Raw genomic sequence first — 15,615 nt, forward strand, 5'->3', positions numbered from 1 at the left:
CCATGGAGGGGAGCATAGAGGCATAGACCAGAGGAGACCGAGAGGCACAGGCCATAGAGGAAGAGAAACACATAGACTAGAGAGAAGGAGGGGATAAAGAGGCACAGGCTATAGAGAGAGGAGTATGAGCTAAGGATGGTGTGGAAGAGGCGTGGTCCAGAGCGGTGGGCAGCAGGGGCACAGGCCACAGAAGGTGGAGAGAGAGTGCAAGGCCGGGACAAGGTGTGGGCAGGAGGGGGCGGCTACCCCAGGCACTGTGGTATCGTGTGAGGTTGAAGGGAGGGGATTTGTGTTGGGAGGGGGAATTTGGGGGGTAGTAGGGGATAATTGTTATAGGAGGGGAAACTTGAGGAGGTGTGCTAGGAGTGGTGATTTGAAGGGATTTGTGTTGGGAGGAGAGATGGGGGAAGAAGATTTGTGGGGTTTGTGCTAGAAAAGGTAATATGGTAGGAGGGAGTGTATTTGTGCTAGGAGAAGATTTTTGCTTTGTTTTAGGGGGATTTGTGCTAGGAGGGGAAATTTGGGGTTGATTTGTGCTAGGATGGGGGATTGGAAGGAAGTTGTGCTGAGAAGGGTAATTTGGAGTGGTGGGGGGGGGGGGGGGGGGAATTTTTGTTCAGTGGGGACATTTGAGTGGTATACATCTAGGGGGGGGGGGGCAATTTGGCATGTTCGCCTTGGGCTCTAGATGACCTTGTTCCGGCACTGGTGGAATGGTGCAGGTTGGGTTGGAAGGTTGGGATGAGGAGAGAGAGTTACGGTAGGGTTTAGGGAAGAAACAACCTGATAAAATACAGATTGGAAGACATGTAGGGGGCACAGACCAAAGATTGTTCAGAGGAGAGCCGTACAGGTGAGACATGAAGAGAGAGAGATCCAACCAGGGAGAGGTGCAGGAGAAACCGAGACAGATCAACCTTGGAAGCTTAGCCAAAGAGAGAGCCTCCCAATCTCTGCCACCCATATCTCTGAAAGGAGACCTTCTCTACCCCATCTATCATTGAAAGCCTCGCCACCATCTATGATAGGGGTGTTGGGGCTTACTCTGATTGTAGGTGGAGCCTGTTTTAACAGACGGATGTATGAGCAGGATGTGTTGTTTATACTGATATAATTGGCGGGAAGTGCTATGGGGGGGGGTTATTATACATTATTACACTCATTTCGAGGGCCAGAACTGTTCGTTATATTTCCTGCAATATTAGGCTGAATAGTGCAGACTACTTAGCTGCAGGTAGACAACAGTCAGTTCCCAGACTTTATTTTCCTTTAGTTTTGTTTTTCGTTTATTAATTTGCAAACTAATTAAAAAATTTCAGAACGATTCGAATTCAGATCGGTCGAAAAAGGATTGGCTGATCCCAATTTTGTGTGAAGAATAGCTGGTTGTTAAGGCTCCGTTCACATCTAGGCGTTTTGGGGCATTTTTGGGGAGTTTTTCTGCTCTAGGATCAGCTCTCAAAACACCCAACAAGACAAATCCTATTCATTTCAATGGCCCCTGTTCACATCTGAGCGTTTTGACGCTGTAAGCAAAACGCCCAACGCTCAAAAAAGTACATGAGCTTCTTTTTGGGCAGATTACAGGCGTTTTCCATTGATTTCTATTCAATCTAAAAACGCCTGCACAAACAACGCCTGTAAAAACGCCTGAAAATCGCGGTAAAATCGCGGTAAAAAACGCTACGCTCAGGTGTGAATGTAGCCTTAAGGAAAAGTACAGCCAAAGCTTGTTTGTCTGTCTGACTTTTCCTGTGGATCACAGGTGTGCAGATCATTCTGCCCTCCTTTGACCCGTTTTCAGCAGACAGTGGGCTGAAGTCCGCTGCCTGCTGACGTCACAGAGCTGGTTCAGGCTCGGGAAAGATCCTGACAATGGGGTCGGGATCTTCTCGCATGCCTGGACTGGCACCTGGCTCAGCCTCTCAGGGAGCCCTTTCCATGCCCTCCACAGTCCAGCGCTCCAGTGAGCTAGGAGGGGGCAGAGCAGAGAGCTGGTGACTGACAGAAGCTCTCTGCACGGGAAGCTGTGAGAGCCGAGCGATCTGCAGTGTTTGATCGCTCGGTTCTCAGTGTTAGAGCCGGCGGGGGACATATGCAGCATCAGAGTGATGCTGCATCCACCTAGATAAGTATAAATCTGCAAAAACCCCATTAGGGGGCCATCAACATGGGGATAAGGTGCTTTGGGGGCCGTTGGGGAATCCCCCGCTCACTTGCCAATCCTCCCCTTTCCTGGTCTGCCGGGCTGCATGCTTGAATAAGGGTCTGGTAAAGATTTTCGGGAGGACCCCACACCATTTTTTTTTATTTTGGCGTCAGGTTCGCCTTTAAAATTTATATCAGGCCCCAGGTGCCTGGAATGGATTTGGGGGGGGGCTGGCTTTTTTTTCGGTTTACATTTCAGCTGTCACAGGAATAACCCGCTGACAGCTGATGAATCCTCAGTTGTTAAAGTGATTGTAAATTCTCATTTTTTTATTTTTTTTAAAATAACAAACATGTTATACTTACCTCCTCTGTGCAGTTGGTTTTGCACAGAGCAGCCTGGATCCTCCTCTTCTTGGGTCCCTCCCTCCTGCTCCTGGCCACTCCTCCTGCTCCTGGCCCCTCCTCCTATCGAGTGCCCCCAAAGCAAGCAGCTGAGCCAAGCTGCAGCTCTATGTGTCCATTCAGACACAAAGCTGCCGTTCGGCCCCGTCCCCTCTCTCTCCTAAATGGCTCACTGACTTTGATTGACAACCGCGGGAGCCAATGGCGCCGCTGCTGTATCTCAGCCAATCAGGAGGGAGAGTCCCAGGATGGCCGAGTGACTCGTGGACATCGCTGGACAGAGAGAGGGCATAGATAAATATTAGGGGGGCTGCTAAACACAGAATGCTTTTTATCCTAATGGGCCATACACACAATACAATTGTCTTTAGATTTTTTCCTTTAGATTTACCAAAACCATATAATATGAGGTCAAACCTAAACACTTTCAATTTGTATGCAATCAGGCAGGCCTTTGCACTACATAGTTAAAGGTAAATCTAAAGGAAATCTAACAACAAAAGTTGTATAGTGTGTATTCAGCTTTATGCATAGAATACATTAAGATAAAAAAATCTTCCTGACTTTACAACTCCTTTAAGGAAGCGGCTGCCGGCTTCCCGGCTCACTACTTAACAACCAGCTATTCCTCAAACAAAATTGGAATCGGTCAATCATTTTTCGACAGACCCAAATTTGAATTGTTCCGAAATGTTTTAATTTGTTAGACAACGAATAAACAAAATAAAACTTTACGAACTTCAATGAAATGCATTGCTATTGTCATTTGGACATTCGGATACAGCCAAAATCAAAAATTTGTCTGAATTTAGATTTGGATCAAAACACATTGCACATGTGTACAGATACCGTGGGCTGATGAAGTCTTTTGCATGGTGTGAAATATGTTCTCTTGGTGGTGCAAAGCCTAAACTTTCAGTTGTCAAAGATTTATAGGACATTGTTTGCTTTCTTTTGTCACTTTTTGTCTGTTTGGTTTTTTTTAATTCATATTTTAATACAGTGCAAATAAGGAAGAATTATGTTATATATATATATATTTTTTTTAAAATGGACCTGTCATTTATTTCAAATATTTAGTATAAGTAAAAATGCTGCCTGAAAGCAGACACACCGCATTCTGCATGCTAAGACATCTGTTGGCCAGAAGACCGTCTTCGGTGTGCCTCTTCCGAACCGGGGGCCTAGTCTTTAAGTCAGAAAAGCTTCGACCCTTATTGGTATGTTGGAAGGGTTTCTTTATGCCAAGTCTAATATACCCACCTATCCAACTTGATACCTGCCTGTTTGTGTAGAGCAAGCCTAAATGTCAGGTCATTTAAGCCTGGACCAGACTAAAGTTAGTGCTATCACTACGCCAGGGTTTCTCAGCCAGGGTCCTGTGGAACCCTAGGGTTCCTCCTGAGGTTGCTTGGGGTTCCTTGAGAAATGGGCAATTTCTGCCCCCCAGATAAGTTCCCAATGACACCATTGTTCCTTTTAGGTATCTGTAAGGAGGTAATTCTTCCCAATGATGACAAGAGTAAGGAGCATTCTTCCCACTGACTGTCACAATAATGTGTCATGAGTTGTAGATTTTTAATTTTTAGCAGGGGTTCCCCAAGACCAGAAATTTATTTCAAGGGTTGAAAAGGTTCAGAAAGGCTGCTCTACACAATGGTTAACTTAAAAAGGGTCCTTTCATGCGGGCCGTTTCTGCTCCATTTAGCAGGGGATTTTTTTTGTCTGCATTTTGACAGCGGACTGGGGTGGACCCATGTTGGATCTATAGGCTGCCGGATGTAAATGGACTTGCATCTGTTTATTGTACATTGAGCTACTTCCGATCACATTTCAATCGCCCTAGATGTTTAACCCCCTCCCACCAGTGTCATTAGTACAGTGACGGTGCATGTTTTTAGCATTGATCACTGTATTAGTACCACGGTCCTGGAGTCCTTTGTGTCCCAGGTGGAGGTGGGCTTCGGACAACGGGCTAGCAAAAAGCGCCTTCCCCTGCCTCATCCGATCCTGAATCTGACTTGCTCGCCATGGACGTGGGTCACCCTACTGGATCTGCAACCACGCACCCGTAATTCTCTGATAGTGAGGATGATTCCTCCACGTCTGCAACTGCACACAAAAAGGCCCTGGTGGAAGCGCTGATTGTATCTGTGTGTGAGCCCTTGAAGATGGAGGATGCAGCTGCGACGGAGGCACAGATTCCCTTTGGCACTCACAAGCCATCCAGAGTGGCAAAGGTGTTTCCTTTCCCCGCCTATTTTGACAGAGTTGTCGCTAAAGAGTGGGGACGACCAATGCGCCCCTGTGGGGTCCCTAAGCGCTTTACTAGGCGTTACCCCTATGAGGAGTCCCTTCTTAAGAAGTGGACTGTTCCACCAGTGGTGGACCCTCTGGTTTCCAGATTTATCAAGGCAACCATGATTCCGGTTCCCGGCCTTTAAAGCGGAGTTCTGGCCACATTTTGAACTTCCCATCATACATAACCTTATCACATGATAAAAACGAATTGGATATATATTTTTTTTTGGTTCGCTTACCTTTTTTTTATTTTTGATGAAAAATCACTGCACTTCCTCCTTATGCGGCTGCGGCCGCTGACGTCGTTTCCTGCTTTGCATTGACTCCTAGGAGATGAGTGTCATCAATCCCAGGAGTCAATGCACCTGCACCGGTGTCCCTCGTCACTTCCGGTGCAGACGCGTCATTCTCTGCCGATGGATGGAGAACAGCATCTGGGCATGCGCAATGACGTGGAACCAGCTGTGATATGACACGCCAGCCCTGGAAGTGACGAGGGTATAGCATTCTGGGACTCCCAAAACCCAGGAAAAGGGACACTGAGGCTTCAGCTGCAAACACCGCAGATGGCCGCGCTGGACAAGAACTTCACAAGGTAAGTAATTCATGCAGCATGTACAACTAAACAGGGGACAGTTTAGAGGATATTGTTGTTTAAATGCACTAGCCCTGACTATTCAAGGGGTATTTTTTGCTAAAAAAAAAGAATTGTCCGGAACTCCGCTTTAAGGATCTGGCTGACAGGAAGGCGGAGGCTGTGGCCTGCAATATGTACAATCTAGCTGGTTCGGCACGAAGGCCGATTTTCACTATTGCCCTGGTTTCTCAAACTATGACCGAGTGGGCTAAGGTTTTACGACGTGACCTGGAGGGAGAACAGCTCCCCCCCTGACTTTGCTGAATTGGCGGATCAGCTGGTCCAGGGACTGCAGTTTATCTGTGATGCCTTTTTGGATGCGGCTCCCCTAGTGGCTCGGCTCTCTGTTTTGGCAGTGGTCCTTCGGCGTGTCTTTTGGCTCAAATGCTGGTCTGAGGACCAGACTTCTAAAAAGGGCTTGACTGATCTTGTGTAGGTGTGTGATTCCTAAAGAACTTTTTAGTTGGGTTTAGCCATCATCCCGGGTAAAATTTTGCATATGGGGTTGGTGCCTCAGTTCAAAATTGGGACTTTATGGGCTTAATATGTGAATTCACATATTAAGCCCATAAGGGCTTGACTGATCTTCCCATTCAATGAGATTGCCTGTTTGGAGCTATCCTGGATGACATCATAAAAGGTCTCACGGGGGAAAAAAGTACCTTTCTTCCGCAGGCTACTAAGGGTAAGGAACCTCGTCGTAGACATAGGCCTTCCTTTTCAGCTCATAAGAAGTTTTTTGTACCTCAGGGTCGACTGACAAGGGCTCGAAGCCTTTCAGGGCCTACTCTGGAGAATCCAAACTAACCTGTTCTGGCAAGCCAAGAGCGGGCTTCTCCAGACCCTTGGACAAGGCTTCTTCAGCTGGGTGGAGGGATGTCTTCACTGGTTTCCGGACCCGTGGACTCCGCTGGCAGAAGACAAGTGGGTCCACAATGTCATTCGGTCCGGCTACTAGATCTAGTTTCGCTCTTGTCCCCCTGGCAAGGTTCTTTACTTCCAACTTGCGCCTGTCCCCGGACCGTTTACAGGGTCTGTTTGGGGCGGTACAAGACCTGTTACATCAAGAGGTGATTGTTGCGGTTCCGACTTTGGAACGTTTTCAGGGTTTTTAGTCAAACCTGTTTACAGTTCCCAGGAAGGGAAGGCAAAGGTTCAAGGTGCTGAACTGCTTTGTGCGGGTGCAGAAGTTTAGAATGGAGTCCATTCGCACGGTGGTGGCATCCCTGCGTCAGGGGCATTTCCTCGCCTCTATCGACATCAAGGGTGCTTACCTTCACATTCCAATATGTGCCAGTCACCAGCACTTCCTACGCTTTGCCGTGGGAGAGGAGCATTATCAGTTTGTGGCATTACCTTTTGGTCTTGCCTCTGCTCCTCGGGTCTACACAAAAGTGTTGGACCCGGTGCTAGCTTTGCTACGCCAAGAGGGGATCATGGTACTGGACTGCTTGGACGATCTCCTTCTGCTCTGGTGTAAAACCTGAGATCACAATACAAACTCTGCGGGAGTTTGGCTGGATTCTGAATTTTCAGAAGTCTGCCCTGGTTATGTCCACAAAGCTGGACTTACTGGGCCTGAGCCTGGACTTGGTCTTAGCCAGAGTGCTCCTTCCTCTCGACAAACTCTAGAAATTGCAAGCAGCAATTCGTCTCCTGCTGTTCATCAGATTGACTTGCATGAGGGTGCTGGGCCTGATGGTGTCTACCTTGGAGGCAGTTCCATTTGCACAGTTCCATACGAGGTCCCTGCAAAAGATTCTGACCAAATGGAACAAGACTGCAGTCTCTGGACAATCAAATCCGTCTGAGTCGGGGACCAAGAAGTACCGATATGGTGGCTTCTTTCTCCGGCGCTTCGGCTGGGCAAATCCTTCCTCCCCTTGTATTGGACAGTGGTCACCATGAATGCCAGCCTGTCCGGCTGGGGTGGCATCCTCGGCAAGCATTCTGCTCAGGGGATCTGGACTCTGGAAAAGTCCAGACTACCGATACATTTCTTGGAATTCCGAGCAATCAGATTGTGTCTGGACAATTGGATGGATCGTCTTCAGGGTTGTCCAGTGCGCATTCAATCGGACAATGCCATGGCTGTGGCTTATGTCAATCACCAAAGGGGTGCAAGAAGTGTCCTGGTGGTTCTGGAGGTAGCTGGCATTCTAAGGTGGGCAGAATGGTTCATTCCAGCCCTCTTCGCAGTACACATTGCCGGGGTGGAAAACTGGCAGATGGATTACCTCAGTCGGCAGGCGTTGGGACCAAGGGAAGTGGTCCCTTCATCCGGAAGTATTTCATAAGTTGTGTCTCTGGTGGGTCACCCCTGAGTTAGATTTGTTGGCATCTCGGCTCAACAGAAAGGTGCAGAGGTTTGTGGCTCGGTCAAGGGACCCACTGGCAGACGCCACAGACACGCTGGTGGTCCTGTGGGGTCAGTACTGTCTGATATACACTTTTCCTCCTCTCAAGCTTCTGACAAGACTTCTATGCAGGATTGAGGCAGAAGGGATTCCGGTCGTCTTAGTGGCTCCAGACTGGTCTCACCAGGCTTGGTACGCCGATCCGGTGCGTCTGGTCGCCAACATTCCTTGGAAGCTTCCACTTAGGGAGGATCTGCTGTCCCAAGGACCAATCTTCCATCCTGCTTTACAGTGGCTGGCTTTTACGGCTTAGCTGTTGAACGGCAGGTGCTGAAAGAAAGAGGTTTATCTGAGTCGGTGATTCCTACACTGTTAAAAGCTAGGAAATATACTTATAGGAGGGTCTACCATCGTACGCGGAAGACGTACATTGCGTTATGTGAGTCTCTTGGGGTTTATCCTCACTCCTTCTCAGTAGCTCGGATCTTGACCTTCCTTCAACGGGGGATTGAACAGAAATTGGCCTTGAGTACCATCAAGGGCCAGGGGTCGGATTTGGCGGTCTTATTCCAATGACCTTTGGCCACTCACTTTCTGGTGCATACCTTTCTTCAGGATGTCCGACATTTGGTTCCTGCAGTGCGGGCTCTGTTGCTGCCTTGGAACCTCAATTTGGTGCTTTCGTTCCTCCAGAAGCCTCCCTTTGAGAATCTTCGGGAGAGTCCCCTGCTTACGCTATCCCAGAAGGTGGACTTTTTGGTGGCTATCACCTCTGTGTGCAGTAAGTCAGAACCTTACCTTACCTCACCTTTCGCCCCTGTCCGTCGTTCCTTCCAAAGATTATCTCTGATTTTCATTTGAATGAAGACATTGTGTTGCCTTCCCTGTGTCCCAGGCCTAAACATCCGAAGGAATTTTTCTTGCATACCTTGGATGTGGTCTGGGGAATTAGGGTGTACATGGCTGCTATAGAGTCTTTCAGGAAGTCAGACTCTCTCTTTGTGCTCACGGATGGGCCTCGTAAAGGGTTGTCCGCTTCTTCTGCAACCATTTCCAGATGGATCGGACAGACAGTGATTCAGGCCTATTCCATCAACGGTCAGGTTCCTCCTTTCCCTGTTAAGACGCACTCTACTCGGGCGCTTAGTGCCTCCTGGGCTTTCCGTCATCAGGCGCAAGTGACGCAGGTTTGCAAGGTGGCCACTTGGTCGTCGGTGCACACTTTCACAAAGTTTTATAAAGTGGATGTGTTGGCATCTGCGGATGCTTCTTTTGGCCGCAAGGTTTTGCAGGCTGCTGTTGAGCAGTGTTAATTTCGTCGACTAAAACCGACTAAAACGTTTTCGTCGACTAACACAATTCAGATGACTAAAATACGACTAAAACTAAAATGGCATTTTAGTCAAAAGACTATAACTAAAACTAAATCGAAATTTGCTGCCAAAAATTAACACTGGTGCATGCTCAAAGCATAAATAATAACATATTAGATTTTTCACTCCAGGACCAGCAGTAGTATATAATGAGTTTGGAAATTGTAGAGAAATGCTTAAATAATGCATTACAAATTACAATTGAACTACACCCATTTGATTTTAGATGACTAAAATGAGTTTTAGTCGACTAAAATGTAGGGCGTTTTAGTCGACTAAAATATACTGGAGTTTTAGTCGACTAAATACGACTAAAACTAAAACACTTGCAGAAGACTAAAATAGGACTAAAACTAAAATGCCATTTTAGTCCTAAGACTAAAACTAAATTGAAATTTGCTGCCAAAATTAACACTGCTGTTGAGAAGACCTGATCCTCTTTGAGGGTGTATTGTTTTTTCAAGTGGGCTCCAGTTGTTTTGGTTGAGCTCCTGTTGCCTGGTTGGCTACTGTTTAGCCTTGGGAATTTTTTTGCTGTTCCTACCACTCCTGTTTAACACTGCTTTGGGACGTCCCAACAGTTAAGAGGATCTGAAGCTGTGTCCGTCAATGAAGGAAAGAGAAAATGGCATTTTTGACTTACTATAAAATCCATTTCTCTGATGTTCATTGACGGACACAGCACCCACCCCTCTGTGGAGTTGTAATTCTTTTGACACTGCTTGTAATTAAACTGAGTGCCTATAGCAGACAGAGGGAGTATACTCCCTGGGACTGCCCATAGGCGTAGCCAGAGTTTTTTTCTGCCTAGTGTCCTACTAATGTAGGGGGCAGTATAACCCAACGGTTATGAAGATCTGAAACTGTGTCCGTCAATGAACATCAGAGAAATGGATTTTACGGTAAGTCAAAAATCAAATTTTTTTAGTACTGATCACTGTATTCGTGTCACTGGTCCCCTCAAAAGTGTCAGGTGTCCCATCTGTCTGCTGCAATGTCCCGTTAAAAATCGCTGATCACCGCCATTATTAGTATAAAAAATAAAAATGACCTAAATCTTTCCCCTAGTTTGTAGACTTTTGCGCAAACCAATCAATATACACTTATTGGGATTTTTTTTTTTTATTTTACCAAAAATATGTGGCAGTATACAAATTGGCCTAAATTGATGAAAATCTTATTTTTATTTATTTTTTATTGGATGTGTTTTATAGCAGAAAGTAAAAAAATATTGTTTTTTTTTTTTTTCAGAATTGTCACTCTTTTTTTTTTGTTTATAGCGCAAAAAAAAAAAATCGCACAAGTGATCAATTACCACCAAAAGAAAGCTCTATTTGTGGGAAAAAAGGATATCAATTTTATTTGGGTACAGCGTCGCATGACCGCGCAATAGCCAGTTAAAATAACGCCGTATCTCAAAAAATGAATTGGTCATGAAGGGAGGTAAACCTTCCGGAAGTCAAGTGGTTAAAAAAGCAGTAATACTGCTAGCTGACAGGACCTGCTGAGAGTTGTAGTTCCCCAGCCACCAGCATCCTTTAGCCTACCTAATCCAGAAAGGTAAAAGCTGAGGCCTTCGCTGAGCTTAGAATGTAAATCATAGACAAGATGATTCTGAATTACACAAACCACAATTCCTCCCGCGGCTTCCCCTGAGGTGTCCCCCACCCCGCTGCGGTCTACCCCGTCTTATCCTCTGTGTACAATGAACAACACATGGGAAAATTTTTCATCTTTCCTGCGGAATCTTCTGTAATAGAAGACAAAAAATATTTCAGTCTCTGTCATGTTACATTGTGCGGTTACGATATTGTGACCCGACGTTGTATGTGTGACTCAGGAGAGGTGAAAGGAGACACCATGAGTAATTGCTTAAAATGGATTAAATCGCTTTCACATGACAGATTAAATGAATTAGACGTCATTTTCTTCTGCTGTACAGTGAGCAGTGCTGCTTCTGTGCCGTTGCTAAAAGAAAACCTGAAAGTTCATATTGCAGCAACAGATTTGTAGCTACGTGCCAGTCACAGCATGGCGTTGCTTCGTCTGTTTTAAAATGTTGCTATCAGTTTGACCATTTCTGGGTAAAATTTGCATTTATATATGCAGCTACATAAGCAGTGTTTGCACCGAATGTACTACATAGTTCAACATTTTCCACTGTCATTGCAAAAAGCTGGCAGCCAGACTTGGGCTTTGACAGTGGCTGCCATCTTATTACATCACATCTTACATTATTGGGGCACTAGCTAGGTGCCAATAACATACCTCTAATGATGTGTGCCCCACCAGTTGCTGCTGCTCCTTTCTTGAACCACTTAAAAGGGATATCTCCTATGGATCACAGGAGTGCAGTTCGTTCTGCACTCCTGTGACCCCTTTTCAGCAGACAGCGGGCTGAAGTCCGCTCTCTGCTGACGCCGTAGAAGTCAGTCCAGGCACCAAGTTATCACAACTGTCAGGTGACTGGACCGACACTCGGCTCAGCCTCTCAGTGAGCCACTGAGAGCCTGAGCCAGCTGCTCCTCCTCTCAGTGAACCGCTGAGAGTCTGAGCCAGCCGCTCCTCCTCTCAATGAGCCGCTGAAAGCCTGAGCCAGCCGCTCCTCCTCTCCGTGAGCCTCTGAGAGCCTGAGCTGGCCTCTCCTCCTCTCAGCGAGCCGCTGAGAGCCTGAGCCGGCCGCTCCTCCTCTCAGTGAGCCGCTGAGAGCCTGAGCCAGCTGCTCCTCCTCTCAGTGAGCTGCTGAGAGCCTGAGCTGGTCGCTCCTCCTCTCAGTGAGCCGCTGAGAGCCTGAGCCAGCAGCTCCTCCTCTCAATGAGCTGCTGAGAGCCTGAGCTGGCCGCTCCTCCTCTCAGTGAGCCGCTGAGAGCCTGAGCCGGCCGCTCCTCCTCTCAGTGAACCGCTGAGAGCCTGAGCCGGCTGCTCCCCGCCCCTCCGCAGCTCAGTGCTTCAGTGAGCGAGGATTAGACAGAGCAGGGTGCGGTGACTGAGAGTCAGCTGCTCTCTGCTTGGGGAGCTGTCAGAACCGAGCGGTTGGCGGTGTTCAATCACTCGGTTCTCAGTGCAGAGGCGCCGGGGGACAGATGCTGCATCCACCTAGGTAAGTATACAATAAATAAATACAGCAAGCGCTCAGGGAAATCAGGTAAAGGTCTGGTGAGGGATAATACTTAGCAGAGTAAAAAGTCCACGAGGGGTAATAAAACATCTATAAAATGGTCCGCTGGAGGTGACGAAGTATATATCACTGGATGGAGGCAGCTCTTCTCAGAAGTAAGGCAAACTCTGGAAAGGGTATACAAGGTCCCTGATGATGTCATGTATGAGGAAACATGTAGGATGTAGTCTATGTCTGAAGTAACCATACCAATTGAGCTTGTATACAATTTTATCCTGGGAAACACTGTTTCAACTGCTGACTATTCTCTGGATTGCTGTGATTACACCCATATATCCCCTAGATCACTCCCTAGATCCCTTCTATGAGCATGCATGCTCAATACGAGCTTCGCGCAAACTCAGAAACGTGTTGTGTCTAGATCTCTGATGACGTCCCACGCCTCTCCCAGCGCTGCGTTCCATCCTGAGGCTCAACCTGGGACCCGGAACGAATAGGAGGCTGCTGACATCTCTTCCTACCAGACCGTGGCCTCTGCATGTCGGATCGGAGTGCATGGACATTCCACCTGGAGGAGATCTGTTCTATCTATTGATGAGCCTGAATTTACCATCTCTTGTGAGTTGCTAATTATCATTGCTGTGTCTTGGAAATAAAGTTATACACATAGAGGCGCTTTTCTGTTTCTTATATACCTAGGTAAGTATAACCTCTTGCCGACCACTCGCTGCAGATATACTGTGGCAAGGTGGCTCTGCTGCGCAAATCACCGCACTCATACGTCGTTCCTCGGGAGCAAGTGTGGGGGCGCGCGCGGTGATTCGCGAGAGGGGAATCTGATCCGCGGAGCCGGCGGCCGCCATTGCCACCGGGCACCCACGATCACTCCTCGGGGGGACAGAATGGCGGACTGCCCTTATAAACACAGCAGACTGTTGTTCTGTCAGCAATCAACACAGGGCTCCTGCGTTCCTCCTATTTATGAACACAGGTCTCTGTGTTGATTCCATAAGCCCATCCCCCTCACAGTTAGAAAACACCCCCTAGGCATACATTTAACCCTTTGATCACCCCTGGCGTTAACCCCTTCCCTGCCAGTGCATGTGATCAATACAGGGCCAATCAGCACTGTCCAGTCGTAGGGTCAGAGATCCTGAACTCTCATAGGACCGTCAGAGGAGAATGAAAACTCCTCCTACAACCTATATAGGATCACAGGTCTCTGTGTTCATTTCACAAGTCCCTCCCCCATACAGTTAGAAAACACTACCTTAGGCTCACATTTAACCCTTTGATCACCCCTGGGTTAACTCCTTCCCTGCCAGTGTCATTATTACAGTAACAGTGCATATTTTAGTGCATATTTTTAGCACTGATTACTGTAGTAATGTCACTGGTCCCCCCAAAAGTGTCAAAAATGTCAGTTAGGGGTTCGATCTGTCTGCCGCAATGTCGCAGTCCCGCTAAAAATCGCAGATCGCCGCCATTACTAGTAAAAAAATAAAATAAAAATGACATAAATCTTTCCCCTACTTTGTAGATGAGATAACTTTTGCTCAAACCAATCAATATACACTTATTGGGATTTTTCTTTGTTTACCAAAACTATGTAGCAGAATGCAAATTGGTCTAAAATGATGAAAAAATTTGAATTTGAATTTTTTTTCTATTGGGAATGTTATAAAGCAGAAAGTAAAAAAATTTGTATTTTTTTTTTTTCAAAATTGACGCTCTTTTTTTGTTTATAGCGCAAAAAATAAAAATCGCACAGGTAATCAAATACCACCAAAAAAAAAGTTCTGTTTGTGAGAAAAAAATGACATCAATTTTAATTAGGTACAGCATTGCACGACCGCGCAATTGTCCGCGCAACAAAAAATGGCCTTGTCATTAAGGGGGAAAATCTTCCGGTCCAGAAGTGGTTAATGAATACCTATACTAAAAGTCCAGAGATTTTGGCAGGTTAAACAATTGGCATATTTCTACTTTCACATTTAGCGGATTGGAGTGCCACTTTAGTCATCTTTGTGCCAAGTGTAAATGCAGCGACCATTGTAGATGGCACTCTTCGGTCTGCTCATGTTTACTGCACCATCTCCTATGACGTCTCATATGTCGGGTAGAATGTTCTGTTTATACACACTTTACAGAAATATATACTGAGCGCCGCACTCCGCCACTCGTGTAATGCTAAGAATCCCGAGCAGGTATAATACCCAAATATTATGGCACTGAAGAGCGTGCATCAAGCCAGGGACGTGGGATGTGAGCTGTGCTGAGGCAAGGGTGTCATCTATCTAGTCTGAGTTGGTGTCATAGAATAGTTTCCTCATTAACCACTTAAGGACCAGAAGGTTTTACCCCCTTAACCACTTAAGGCCTATTTCTGACACTTGTTGTCAGGGGAGGACTGGGCCATGGGGCAGGGGGGCAATTGCCCCCAGGGCCGCCCTGATGCTCCATAAAAAGGCTGCACCACTTCTGCCACAGACATGCCTAAAGGATTCCTGGTGAAAAGTAAAAAGTCCCCGCCGCTGACCTACTGAGTGCGTTGAAGTCAAGGACAAAGCACATGCCTCCTCCCAGCATGGCTGGTGTAAACTGTGTATGAGCAGAGGCTGGTTCCAGCCCTGACTGGAGACTCTTCTGCCCTGGCCAGCCCCAACCAAGCTGTCCCAGCTCCTCCATACCCCCCCCCCCCCCCCTGCTGGCCAGGTCGGGAACCTGGATTTAGCAGGTAAGTAGAGAGTACCTGGAGCAGGGCTTTAGCTTGGAATGGGGGTCAGGAGGAGGATTGTGGGAGTGGGGGGGGGTCATGGAAAGTGGGAGGGGGACCAATTCGCTGCACCGTTGGCCTCTGGTTTGTACTTGCCCCCAGTTGCCAGTCTGCCCCTGCTTGTTGTTTACAAGTCTTCAGACCATTGAGCTTTATGCTGTCTCTCTTCAGGAGTAGGATTAGGCAGAAACCTTTTTGGTTACGCCACTGGGGCAGTCCCAGAGGGTATACCATCACTTCCTGCTGTAGGACTCCAATTTTTTCTGCCTAGTCAGGAGTAAGGACTTGGCTGTCTGCTGGGATCCGCGATCCTAGCATTTTTTCCTTTTTAAATGGAATTTTTTACATTTATTTTTGTTCCTGTGTGAACTACAATCAACTGTTCCTGTGTGAAGTACAAGCAACTGTTCCTGTGCGAACTGCAATCAACTGTTCCTGTGCGAACTACAATCAATTGTTCCTGTGCGAACTTCAATCAACTGTTCCTGTGCGAACTACAA

At 47.0% G+C, this 15,615-nt stretch overlaps 1 protein-coding gene across 5 annotated transcripts in view; it reads left to right on the forward strand.

Moving 5' to 3' along the window:
* The window catches only part of ST3GAL3 (ST3 beta-galactoside alpha-2,3-sialyltransferase 3), a 742,392-nt gene that overhangs the window by 357,324 nt on the left and 369,453 nt on the right, over positions 1 to 15,615 (forward strand). The gene's annotated exons all lie outside the window — the stretch shown is intronic.

Source organism: Pelophylax lessonae (genome assembly GCF_965119305.1).
Source record: "Pelophylax lessonae genome assembly, chromosome: 8".
NCBI classification, from domain to species: Eukaryota; Metazoa; Chordata; class Amphibia; order Anura; family Ranidae; genus Pelophylax; species Pelophylax lessonae.